Genomic DNA, 14,208 nt, shown 5'->3' on the forward strand with positions numbered 1-14,208 from the left:
ACTTTTTGGTGACATGAGTCAAAGTGTTTCCCTCCCTCCTTCCTTCCCCATTTCTCCCTCATCCTTTCTCCTTCCTTTCAAGGTTGGTTCAAATTTACTGTTTTGTAACTTATAATTGAAAGATTTTTAAGCAATAATTCTTGAACCAAGAACACCTTCCAATCCTGGAGCCCCCTCTGACTGAGATCACAATTCTTGACAAGCCCACTCCTTCTGCCCCTACTTAAGCACATCTTAGGAATAGTGTTCTTCCTTCCTCAAATTTCCAGTAGAATCTCATCTCCTTAAATCATAATTTTTATTGTGAACCATTGCAGGTCTACAAAGTGAGCGATGGGTCAGGCCCCTCCACACCCTCCTTTTGGCTTAAAAGTATGTCACCTCTTCGATAGGACTCTCCTCTCCCTCCCCATGAGAAACTAGCATGCCAAATGTGTTTGATTCCTTCTTATGTATATTTTATGTTCATCCCCTCTTGATATATTCCTAAGCAATACTCAGATATTGCTCTGAGTCCTTTATGCACACACATAAATGATATCACATTGTCTGTGTTCTCTTGTGACTTATTTTCTTTGTTATGATTCTCAAATCCTCCAGATTGCTTTGGGCAGCTCTGGGTTAACTCAGATTTATGTGGTTTCCCATGCATGAATTTCTATATCCATTCCCATGGTGATACATAGTCTAAGATGTCAATCAAAAAGGATGCTACTCAGAAGATGTTTGGGCCTGTGTTGTAGAACACACAAAACAAGAGCTTCTAGTACATTCTCCTGGAGTAGAGTTGCTGAATCAGAGGGTGTGGGTACCTTCTATTATACTATCCACTGACCAAACGTTCACTTGTCTTTTACTCATACTATCTGCGTCATGTAGATTTGTTGGGGGACACAAGCATTGTATCTGACTTTCATTTTTCTTAAGTACTCCCAACACAAAGATTGTATGGATAAGTACCATGAAACAAACCAATGACCTCTTCAAATGTCTACCTGTAACCTCTGAGACCAGTGACTATGTCACTTTTGTAGAAGTGATTAAATGAACGGTATTGAAATGGGGATTATTCTATGTTATCCAGACATATCAGTGTCAGTGCGAGTGTTATACTAGGGAAGTAGGGAGGTAAGCGTTGGGGAAGGCCAGTGTCTGCAGACACCGAGGCAGGAACAAGGTAAGAGATAATACAAACAAACCACAAGGCCACTAGATTCTCCTCTTGCGCTTCTGGAAGGAACACAACGCTGTCAACTCATTTTAGCTTTCACATTATCAGAGGCACAAGACGGTAAGTCTATGTTGTTTTGAGCCACTAAGTTTGTCAGAACCAATTATAAAAAGACTTGGAAATGGATGTAGTAAGCAAGGCCCCCTTGGAACAAATTGGGGAGGACAGATCTTCCCTTTGGTGGTCCTGCACACCCACACTGAGGATGGACTGTGTTTTTTCATTTAGAGTGCTAAGAAACACTGGGACCTAGACAGCTGATCAACAGATATTTGTTCCCCATGGTTCTTGGGGCTAGAGGTCCAAGATGAGTGAGGGCCAGCAGACTTGGTGGCTGGAGAGGGTTCCTCATAGACAGCACCACATTTCTACAGGGTGGAAGGGCACATCCAGCTCTCTGAACTTCCTTTTTTAAGGACACCAGTCCCTTCAATCTCTTCTTCACAGGTACTCTCCTGCCATCTAAGCCAGTCACCTCCCGAAGACACACAGTGTCACCAGCCTGAGGGCTAGGGCCACTACAAATGAATTTGGAGGACATAAATATTAGTCAGTGGAATGAACATTTAACAAAGGCTTCTGTTTCCTTCTCACTCCCAACATTCCCTCACTGGTCACCTTTCAGTCGGTCCTGTAGTTCCTATCAACAGAAAACTCCTCTGCTACAGGTTCTCATTTGAAGAAATCTAGAAGGTTCTCTGGAGACTCTAACAAAAGAAAGTCACTCTTTCCCTGTTTCAAGCCCTGCCTGGGCTCCCCATACAAGGCATCTCATTTAAACTTCATAACAATTCTATCATTAATTACAACTCATTATTAAGAATTATTGGTTCTGGACTCTCTTAAAAGAACCCACTAAACCACACAGTGAGGCATGGTTGTCTCCTTTTTATTGATGAATAGATTGGGAGAAGTTAAATACTTTGCCCAAAGTCCTCAAAGCTGGCATGTCGTAGAGTGAGTGTTTGTGGCCCATGTAGTCTCCAGGTCTCATGAGAAGACTGACAGAGGGCAGCACGGATGCCATATTTCCACTGTTCAATATGATCTATCTGCCTGATCCTAGGGGTGCCTGGACCCATGTTTATCTGCTATATCTGCAACAAAGGGTATGTGTACCTGAGTTACTAAAGCAGGTACCTAGGCCACTAGCTGACCAACATGGCAGTACTGCATACCATGAGGAACTGTTGCCCAGTTCCAGGGCCCTTGTAAATACCCGCTTTCATCTGATAAGATAATCTTCTAGCTCACAACATCTCTCGCTGGAGCAACTATCAGAGAGTGTCTATAGAGAATCAGAGTGACTTGCCAGTAGAGAGATGGGGGGAGACATGGAAAAGGAGAGAGAGAGGGAGAGAGGAGGAGGGAGTGGGACAGAGGAAAGGAGGAGATGAGGAACAGAGATGGGGAAGCACATACATACAGAGTTTGGCTATTAAATACCTTTATGGTGTGTCTTCTGGGTTCTACCAGAGAGGTCAGACATGTAGCCTTTGATCCACGGATGAAGCTCGGAGATAGGAGGCAGGCCGTGTGTGATGAGGAGACTCCAGTGTCCATTACCCTGGCAATGGTCCAGAAAAATATTTCATCTCTCCTTAAAATGTTGATTAAGCAGCCACTCCATTTTCCCAGTTGCAAGTATGTGTGATCACAGGGTTAATTTCTGTGGGTGGAATGTGGCAGAAGTAAGGTGTGTACAGCCAGGTGTTCTAGCAAAAGACTGCTTGCATTTCCTAGCTGTAGCTGTTTTCCTGCTTATGGGACTTGGAACTGACTCTGTGTGTGTGTGTGTGTGTGTGTGTGTGTGTGTGCGCGTGCGCAAGGATGCCCGTGGAGACCAGAAGACGATGTGGGGGATCCACTGGAGCTGGAGTTAAGATGTTGTGAGCTACCCATTGTGGGTGCCAGGTACCAAAGTCAGCCCTGGTGCAAGAGCACATGCTCATAACTGCCCAGTCACCTCTTCAGCCCTCATTTACTTTGGATTTTTAAGACCTTTGAGGTTTGCCACTGGTCTGTTCTCACTGGATTGGTTAGACTGTTTATCCAGCAAGTTCCGAGGATCTATCTGTCTCTGCCTCCCCGATGCTGGGATTCTGAGCCCTTGGCATTGCCCTTGATCTTTTTGTCTGGGTTCCTGGGGTTGAACTTTTGTTCTCAGGCATACTCAGCAAGCACTTGGATAACTGAATTCCCTCTCTAGCCTGGAATCACATTCTTAATTAGGGTTGACCTCTGTAGCTATGTCATAAGATGAGAATATATGGCATTTAAAATACACAACTCTGTGGATAAATTCTATGCAGCAGGAGTTTCCTTCCAGCTATGAACAGTTGCTGGTCCCCTGTCCCAGTTGTAGGAAGGATCAGAACTTTTCATATGATAAAAAGGTTTTAATATATACTCATCTCTCCCCACCCCACTTTTTCTTTCTATCTCTTGGATTAAATTAGTTTGACTTAAATTTGGCATGTATAAAACAAGCCAGCATAAATACCAGTAGCCAATAGTTTGGCTGCCAGGCAGGAAGTGGACTCTGAGTGCTGGAAGCTAGTGGGCTCCCAACCCATCTGTTTGCTTCAGGTACAGTCCTGCCCAGGGTCGGGGACTGGACTTGGTGATTTAATGAGACTGCTTTGGGCAAAGGCAGGCAGGCTCTTGAGTGGCAGAGGAAGGAAGCAGTTGCTTCCATAGGTAATTACTCGGTTTTGCAATCTCGCCAACAACTACCCCAACTGTACACTGATTAATACCCCTGAAAGTTTCTTACGGTGACGGAATGCTCTAATACATGTTTGATCATGAGTCCTTGCAATCCTTCCCACTCTCCATCATTTAAATATCATTATTACAAACTCAGATTATTTATTAAATATTCATTGAGGGCATTTGGCATAGGAAAAAAAGTCACCCATTTTCCCATTACCTTATTTCAACAACCGCCTTTATCTCAGTGTAATCCCCATTGATGTTAATTGAATGACTAGTCTTCCTTCTCTAAAACTGTGACAAATATACTGGTTCATGCCTGGCCTTCAGTTTTGATCTGTATTATTGAACTCTTTCCATGCAGCTACCTATATATAATTATAATTTTAAGACATTCATAACAAGTCCATTGAATCCACACATTACAGTTTACTCCGCAGCTGCTGCAGCCTATAATGGGTAGAATAATATCCACCTCTCAGAGATATTTCAGGCTCTGGTGATAAATGGAACCTAGCCTAGTGTCTGACGTAGTGCAGGATTGGCGGGAAGGAGGTGGCCTGGATCCAAACTTACTGGCTTGGAATTCCAGTTTCCTCTCTACCAAAGCTGTACTTGGGAGAACTTACCTTCTCTTTGCCAATTTCCTCACGTATAAGATAGGGGTAGCAGCCGTGCCTAATGTGTAGGCTTGCTGTAAGAAGCAAACAAATATCATGTGAGTCACAGTTACCGGCCTTATTTTTATTCCTGTCCAATACACTTGGTCTTTGTCAAAGTTGGAGGATCGATCCTTTCAAGTAACTGGATTTTGTGTGTTATTGCTTTATCTAAAGCTCCTGTAATAACAGTAAACAACTAAAAAATTGTTTGGTGATGAGTTAAGAGGTGATATAGTTTGCAATTACCAAAAAACAGTCAGTTGGGGCTTTCTGCGCGAGGAGCATTCATTTCTATACAGAAGTGGACATTTCTTTCTGTTCCCTTTCTCAACATCTTTAACACAATAGCTTTAGGGAGAATCAAATGCCTCATGTCACCCACTAAATGGTTGTTCTGCTTCTTGCTTGACGATTAATGTGATATGATATGCATTTGGTCATAATTAGATCTACTGGTTTCCGTTTTCACATCTTATCATTTATTATGCTCGCCCTTGTTTTGTTATCATTTTCTCTGCCTGTAGCTGCTGTACAAACACTCATGTGTTGGTGCCCTTGTCAGGGTTCCCCAGAGACACAGAACTGATGGAACATAGATGAAAGATGATGACAGATGATAGCTAGCTAGATAGACAGACAGATGAATATAGTAGAACCTTTGGTATAAGAATGTACTCTTATGCTTATAAACACAAAGAAGTTCTATAATCTGGAAATCTGCAACCTGGAAGTCCAGGAAGGTCAGGTGTATGACTCCAGTCCAAGCACAAAGTCATGAGAAACAGAGAAGGCAATGATAAAAGTTCATATATGAATTCAAAGGCTTATGAAGCAGAGCAATGTTTATGTCAAAAGCAGGAGATGATTGATGTACCAGATAAAACATAGGGAAATTTCTTTTTCAGAAACTATTATGTTGTCGGTTGTTGTTGTTGCTGTTGTTGTTGTACTTTAGTTTGTTGGTTGGTTTGGGGTTTGGTTTTGTTTTTCTTGCTGTTGTTGTTGCTTTTGTATTTTGAGTCAGTGTCTTGTTATGACACATGTTCTAGCATTGAACTCTCAAGTAAGATAGATTACAACTGTGTGTCTCTATTCCTGATCTTTCTTCATTTTTTCTCTATTTGGACACTAGATTTATAATATCCTGCATATTAATGAGAGGAGATATCTTTTGGTATATTGAGAAAATGCTAGAGCACTCTTGTAGACAACCTATCAACAATGCTTCACTAGTCACTTGAGCATCCCTGAGCCCAGTCAAGTTGACATGCAAAAATTAGCCATCTGTGTGCCCGACATTAGATGAGAGTCATCTGGTGTAGAAGCTGCTCTGGCTAGTTTTTGTTAACTTGACCCAAATATAGGCACCTGGGAAGAGGAGAGCCTCAACTGAAGAATCTCGTGCATCAGATTGGCTTGTGAGGGATTTAAAAACATTGTTAATTGGTGAATGACCTTGCCCACTGTGGGCAGTACTCTCCCTAGGCAAGTGGATCTGAACTGTACGAGAAAGCTAGCTGAGCAAACTGGAGAGAGAAAGGCTAGTATGAACCTCCATTATTTCCACCTCTGCTCCTATCTGAACTTCTGTTCTGACTTCCCTCAATGATGGACCTTGGTTGGGGCAGGTAAAGCCAAATCAATCCCTTCTTCTTTAAGTTGCTTTTTAAATCATTGTGTTTATCACAGCAACAGAAATAAAGTGTGGACAGAGGTTACACAAACACTCTAGTCAGCAAACAGACAAGCACCAAGTAGTAAAGCAAAGGCCATGCCTACACAATAAGATGGGATCAGAGAAAAGGCTCAGGGGCTAAAAGCACTGACTTCTCTTCCAAAGGCCCTGGATTCTATTCCCAGCATTCAAACACCAATACCCTTCTCTGGCCCTCACCTGCATCAGGGACACAAGTGATGCAGAAATACATGCAGGTAAAATGCCCACACATGTAATTAATAATTCAACGTATTTAGTGTGCATTGGGTGTTTTTTCCTTAATACTTAACAGATTGACCTCAGAATTTCTGAATAGGTTGATGTGAACAATTTCATCTGAGTTGAACTTAGAGGGATTTCTTGCTTGTGGCTTTGTGACTGTTACAAGGTAGACTGTAGACAGATCCCATTACCTGGGACATCTATGTTTCGTTCTTGCCACACTGCATGGCTCCACCAAGAATCTTTTCTGGGATTCATTTGCTGTCCTGTCTGGCAGGAAATTGTCTGCTATTTGTGTTTACATGCAATGTGTGCATAAATAAGTTAAAAAGGTAACATTAATAACCATTAAAATCATTTTGAACAGCATATGTTATGTCAAGCGTGCCTGGTCTGAATGCTTCCTCGGAACACAGCAGCACCTTTATGTTGCAGAAAGCAATCCCACAGGCTCCTGGTGTGTTGTTCTTTGAACATAAGGCTGATTTCACTCACTGATATTGCATTGTAATTTGTTTGTATTCAAGTGCACTGGTGGCACAGGGTTTGCTTTGTAGGAGTGTCTCTATTGGATGGGTGGCTTTGGACCATATGTATTTCATAGACTAATGTGAACACCCAGGGATTCTTTGATTTGGAGAAGTTTACAGACCACAGGGGTAATTAGCATCAGGAGTAGATAACAGTTACACATCTTTGCAGACACTGGAAATAAGCTTCAAGTCCATGTTCTTCATTTTTTAGAAGATTGCATCAAATATAGGATGCCATGGTTAGATTTGTTTTCTTTTGCAAGGGAGCAACAAAGGATCTATGGGACAGTTTTGAGGGAAGGAAGGAAAGGTAGAAATGGTATAATTATAAACAACCTCTGAATATAAACAATAAAAATGTTATCGGACAGTTTCACATCTGAGTAAATGAACTGAGTCATTTTAACTCCATTTCCCCCAACAAATCTCTTCCTTGCTTTCAGGGTGTGTGTGTGTGTGTGTGTGTGTGTGTGTGTGTGAGAGAGAGAGAGAGAGAGAGAGAGAGAGAGAGAGAAGATGTATATGTGTGTGAATGTGTGAGTGTGTATGAGAGAGTGTATGTGTGAGTGTGTGTGTGTGTGTATGTGTGTGAGAGAGAGAAGGAGAGAGAGAGAGAGAGAGAGAATGTGTATGTGTGTGACTGTGTGAGTGTGTATGAGGGAGTGTATGTGTGAATGTGTATGTGGTGTATGTATGTGTGTGAGAATGTATGTGAGTGTGTGTGAGTGTGTGTATGTGTGTGACTGTGATCTACTGTGCTTTATCAGGGTTATTTGGATGAACACTGCTGGGAGGCTACTTACTAGGACATGGGTGACTAACCAGAGTATACACTACTGAATAAATAAAACATCCTTCCTCCAGCACCATTGACTATTGATGGTCACTGACAGCCTTTCAGGAAGGAGTCTGGTCTCAGGAGCTCTTCTCTGGTCCAGGGTGAAGTGTTGATGGACCTAGTGCTGCACGGGTCTTGTTCAAGTGTGCACAGCTGCAATGAGTTCATAGTTGCAGTGGTGTGTCATATCCAGAAGGCATCTTTGTGCAGCAAACCTCCTATCCTCCAATTCTTATATTCTTCATCACTCCTTTCATGTTTCCCAAGCTTTGGAGGGGGTCACTTAGATTACCCACTTATGGCTGAGCATCTCACAATCCCTTCAATAAAAGTAGAGAAACCATGACTTTAAAATCACAGCATTCCCCTTCACTGTACCCATTTCCCTGCCTCCCAAGTCCTTTGGGGCAGCTTCCATGAATGGTGTGTTGTCCCCCATAGTCCTGCTACCTTTCTGCTCATCTCTTCCTAATCCCCTACCCACTGTGTCCCTAGGGGGACACCCAGATGGTATGAAGCTTACACTGTCCTCTGTGTTTCATTGTCCAGACCAAGGCTACCTACCAGAGGCTTGCTGAACCAGGGACTTCAAGGTTATGTTCCCCTTCCAATACCTGCTAAATCAGAAACATCCAGGGACAACCAGATGGCTAAATGCCAGTATAATAACACAGTCAACAAATTTTGTACTAAGTTAAAGACTAAGACACACACACACACACACACACACACACACACACACATTAACAACACCAACATCAAAATAACAAGAATTAACAATCATTGGTCAGTAATATTTCTCAACATCAATGGACTGAATTTCCCAATAAAAAGGCACAGGCTAACAGAATGAATGTGAAAACAGGATCCATCATTCTACTGCATACAAGAAGCACATCTCAGGAATAAAGATAGACATTATCTCAGAGGTAAGGGCTGGGAAAATGTTTTCCAAGCAAATAGACTCAAGAAGCAAGCTGAAATAGCCATTTTAATATCTAATAAAATAGACTTTCAATCAATACTAATCAAAAGAGATGGGGAAGGACATTTCATACTTATCAAAGGAAAAGTCCACCAAGATGATGTCTCAATTCTGAACCTCTATGCCCCAAACACAAGGGCACCCACATTTTTAAAAGAAACTTTGCTAAAGCTTACACTGCACATTAAACTCCATACATAACAGGGGGAGATTTCAACACCCCACTCTCACCAGTGGACAGATCATCCAGACAAAAACTAAACAGAGAAATAATAAAACTAACTGGCATTAAGAATCAACAGATTCACACAGATATATACAGAAAATTTCTACCGGAACACAAAAGAGTATACCTTCTTCTCAACACTGTGTGGGACCTTCTCCAAAATTGACTATATAATTGGTCACAAAGCAAGCCTCATCAGATGCAAGAAAATTGAAATAACTCTTGGTATGTTATCAGACCATCATGAAATAAAGCTGTACTTCTACAGCAGAAACAACAGAAAGCCTACAAACTCACGAGAACTGAACAACTCTCTACTCACTGATAACTGTGTCAGTGAAGAATTAAAGAAAGACATTAAAATCTTTCTAGAAGTCAATGAAAATGAAGGCGCAACATACCTAGACTTATGGGATACAATGAAAGCAGTGCTAAGAGGAAAGCTCATGACACTAAGTACTGTCATAAAGAAATTGGAGAGATCTCCCACTAGCAATTTAAAAGTACATCTGAAATCTCTAGATAAAAAATAAGCAAACACACCCAAGAGGAGTAGATGGCAGGAAATAATCAAACTCATGGGTGAAATCAATCAATTAAAAACACAGAAAGCAATACAAAGAACCAACAAAACCAAGGGCTGGTTCTTTGAGAAAATCGACAAGATAGACAAACCCTTCTTACCAATGGATAGATTTTGGCCTCTGTAAGTAAGCACAGAGCTTTGAAAAGATAGAATGGACCATTAGTTGTGTACTAGAAGAGTAACTAAAAGATCCCAGCTCTGAAATTGTTATCTGTGGGGAGCTACACTACAAGTTTAGAATGTATGTGGATCAATTTAATGGTTGCCAGAAAAATCTCATGCTAACTACAAGTAGGGGAAAAAAGAGAAGCCCATGTGAGCTAAGGAAACATGAGAAAGAAGACTGAGGCCATCCAGAGAGACCTGGAGAAGGGACCATGGAAGGCCAAGAAGATAAAGAAGGAGAATCCAGCTGCCTTTTGTCCCTCCAACTCCCATGAGGCCTCACTATGTTTTTATATATTTCTCTCCATAAGAAAAGCTGTTTTGTGTGACTCCCATTTTATCGTTATTCTAGAACTTCCAATTTATGTCACCAAATACAGCTTACAATATTTTCTTACATTTTTAAAGCTTAATGGTTATTTGACTTGAGTTTTTAAATAATAGAAGAATTTAAAATAATTAAAAGAGGCTGATGAATTGATGTGAATTAATTATTTCTTCCATTGATCACAAAGAAAGATCCAGATCCTCTGCTTCTCTGCTAACATTTGCTTTGCCCATTTTCTGTTTCTCTTGGCAGCCAGAGCACTGGCACATGGTTTATTCTTAATGATTGTCCTAAATTTCTCCGAAATAGGTAAGCTATCAGATTCTCATCTCTCTGAGTTACAAATCCAAGTTAGGTAAAAATGAAATCTATAAATCTGTGACTATACAGGTACATAGTGGGGAAAAGACTGGAAGAATATAGACCAAAATGTTATAAGTATTTATCCATGTTTTTTCTTTTTTATGCTTTTCTGCAAACAATGAGAGTATATTACTTTATAATCAAATAAATGCAATTATATGACATTAAATAAATGAACAATTAATTTCCTCCAAGCCTGGCTTTGCTGAGAGATGGTGGTTCCTAAATACACAGTGGTTTTGCTTTCATTGATTTCCACATTTGCTATGATTTGGTCCAAGAGCAATTTTGCAGAGCACTTTTTCATTTTATGAGCCTTAAGGATGCTTTATCTTTTCAGCTTCTATGACTAATAGAGAACTATTTACCTGATCACCTGACTGGAGGGGTGGGGAGGAGACGGGGCTGTGCTATTTATCACTGTCTGCTCTACACCCGATCTCTTGGCTGGTTCTGACCTGAATCTCAGGCAGAGGTAACAGCTAAGTGTCTGACACAGGTGCATTTGTTACTGTTTCCAACAGTCTGTCTCGCACTGGTGTAGGCTCTGGTGGTGAGATACAGAAGCCGATGAGGATCCAGGCCTTTTCTATATTAGTCTCATTTTTATCACTGTGAATACATTCCTAACATAAACAACATGAAGGGGGAACTGTTTGGGTTGCTCATGGTTTCAGAGGTCAGGCCATCATGGCACAAAGCACAGGGCAGGGCAGAGGCGAGCAGAGCAGAGCAGAATGTTCATATCATGGTGTCCAGGAGGCAGAAAGAAGGAAGGAACCAGGACCATGGGTAAGCTGCTTCCTCTAGCTGTGCTCCACATCCCCAGGGTTGCATTACTAACTGACAGCCAACCACCAAAAAGAAGAGCCCCAGAGAGAGCATTTAGTACCACCCTGTTGTCATGGAAATGATATTCCAATGGAGGGATTTGGTATGCTACCAAATCTTTATATGCAAAACATATAGAAATACAACACATATAGAATGATATATGTGAAATACAAACCACCCAGGGAAAAATGTTCCAGTGGGGTACAATAAATATCAAACTTGGGGAAAGGACTTTTTAACATGGCCATAGTATTTGAATTGATATCTAAGAATTCAGTTAAACTCATCCCGGGCAGCAGAGACACTGCTGTGAAGACCATATCACAGGAGGAGTGTTTAAGAACAACAAAGAGAGTTGATCTGAGCAGATAATGAAGGTCAGGAGGAGGTGAACTCAAGAGATGGGAAGATAACAATCCATGAAGGTGTGGGACATGGTGGGGGAGGTGTGGATATCATTTCTATTTGACAAGAAACTTTTGCTCGTCTCTAGGACAAACTGAAAGGAGAAGGGGTCTGCTGAGCTCACGGTTTCAGAGGTGTCAGCTCAATCCTGTGTGGAAGGTGTAGAAGAGAAATTCACATTACTGCAGCCAGGAAGAAGAGAAAGGGAATATCAGAAGGGGTGAGCACAAAACATAGTTCCAAGGAAATGTCTCTAACTACTAACCCACACAGCCTTTACTACCTTGCAATAGTGCCATCATATTGTGAGTCCATAAAAGGACTAATCCGTTCATTAGATTGGAGCCCTTGTGATTTAATACCTGGCAATGTTGTCTTACACATATTCAGATGTGTGTTTCACTAATCTTTTAGGCCTCTCTCAGTCCAACCAAGCTGACAATCAAGATTAACCATCACACCACAGAAGCATTGTAAGCAGGGAAGTGACATGATTTTTTTTTTTTTATTGAAGAGATAACTCCACAACTGATGGAATAGATAGCCTTTCTACCCTAGTCCTCTTGTTAAATGCAAATGCTGTCCTGGATGTTATTTATAAAGCAAATTTAAGGAGACTTGGGAATGGAGAGGGAAGAAGGCAAGTTGGCTGTGGGCTTTGGTACCTGAGTACAACATAGCCATACTGGTTTTGTATATTTAAAATCTTTTGCTTCATGTATCTCAGAATCAGAGCTGAAGAAACAAGCAACTAAAAATCAAGTACTGACCACCAAACATTCTTTAATGAAATAAAAGTTTACTCTACTTAGACAAAGCATCAGGAAAGGGGCAGGGTAACAGAACAAGAAAATTTTAAGCTGTAATCACTGACTGTAGACAAATATCACACTAAAAGTTATGGTCTGCCCCACTCTTGGCAGCAAAGATTTCTACCTCTGAAAGGCTGAAAGGAATAGATGCTCCAATCCACCTACTGGATGGAAAGTCAATTTAGGGGCTGGAATTTTTACTTTTCCAAGCAGGAACAAGCTCTTGGTTGCCCAAGCCATCAATGAGCACGATTTATAAAGTCTGGACCAATCTGCACCTGGGAGTAACCATACACCTCTGTCATTCTTCATGAAAATGGTGTCAGAGGAGGAGGCCTCCTGGAGACAGAACTCTACCACTGCTCAGAAATAAGAAGGCTGCCACCTCCTCTGTGGGTCAGTGGAGGTCACTTAGGTGCAAGGTGCTCTAACTCTCCTAGCCTAATTCTCCAAGTGAAGGTCAGTGAGGACTCCCAACCTTCCTTGCAGGAAGGAGGTACATGGTCCCCCAGCTGTCAATAAGGCTTGGCTGGGAACCATGACTTCTACTACCACTAGGAATAATAAGATAGCCTCAGACACTTTTTTTAGTAGACCAATGTTAAGGGATGACACAAATATTGATGAAATAAATAAATAAATAAGTGTTTATAATATCATAGCTATAATAACTGGAAAGCCTTTACAAAGAGATGCACCTAGAAACATATGTAAATTAAAATAGAATTCTAAATAATGTTCAAATAGCCAATAGAAAGGTAGGGAGAAAATGAAATCATATAAAACACAATTTTTAAAATATCACATCTAATTCTTTAGCAGATCAATATAAATATACTAAATATAAGTATCTTAAACATAAAATTAAAAGAGAGATTAACAGACTGAATTGAAAGTATAACTCAACCATCTATAAACAACTCACTTTAAATATTACAACTTAAGTTGGTTGAAGAAAAAAGCATACACAAATATTCAATGCACACATTAATTGAAGTGAAGCAAGAGTTGCAATGTTAATAACAGATCTAGTAGATTCTTGGTAAAGGAAAGTTCCAGTGATAAAGATGGGTATGTATAATGATGAAAGAGTCATTCCATTAGGAGGCCATAACAAAAAAAAATCAAATACATACATACGTTCAAAACAACAGAACTGAGACAAGTATTTGAAATTAAATCTAACTGAAAGAAGAAACAGACAAATCCATAATTACTTCCAGACATTAAACATTCTCTTCAATAACAGACAGAACCTCTAGACAGAAAACCAACAGGGTTACAGAACAATCCAACAACACTATCAAATAAAACCAAATAATGGGTTCTAGTCTGTGCTTCTAGGACATGTTACTCAAAACAGAATACACAAACAGCTACAAATGACATCAAGACAAACTGTATCCTGGGTCATAACACAAACTTCATAATTTTTAAAAGGACCAACATCACACACAGAATATTTCCTGATAACAATGGAGTCAAATCATAAATCATTAACAGAAAGAAAAGCTCTAAGCATTGGATACTAAATACTTCTAATAATTCTTGGGTCCAAGAGGAAAGCTCAAAGAAAAAAAATTAAA

The sequence above is a fragment of the Grammomys surdaster genome, unplaced genomic scaffold (assembly GCF_004785775.1).
Source record: "Grammomys surdaster isolate TR1022 unplaced genomic scaffold, NIH_TR_1.0 126313, whole genome shotgun sequence".
Taxonomy (NCBI): domain Eukaryota; kingdom Metazoa; phylum Chordata; class Mammalia; order Rodentia; family Muridae; genus Grammomys; species Grammomys surdaster.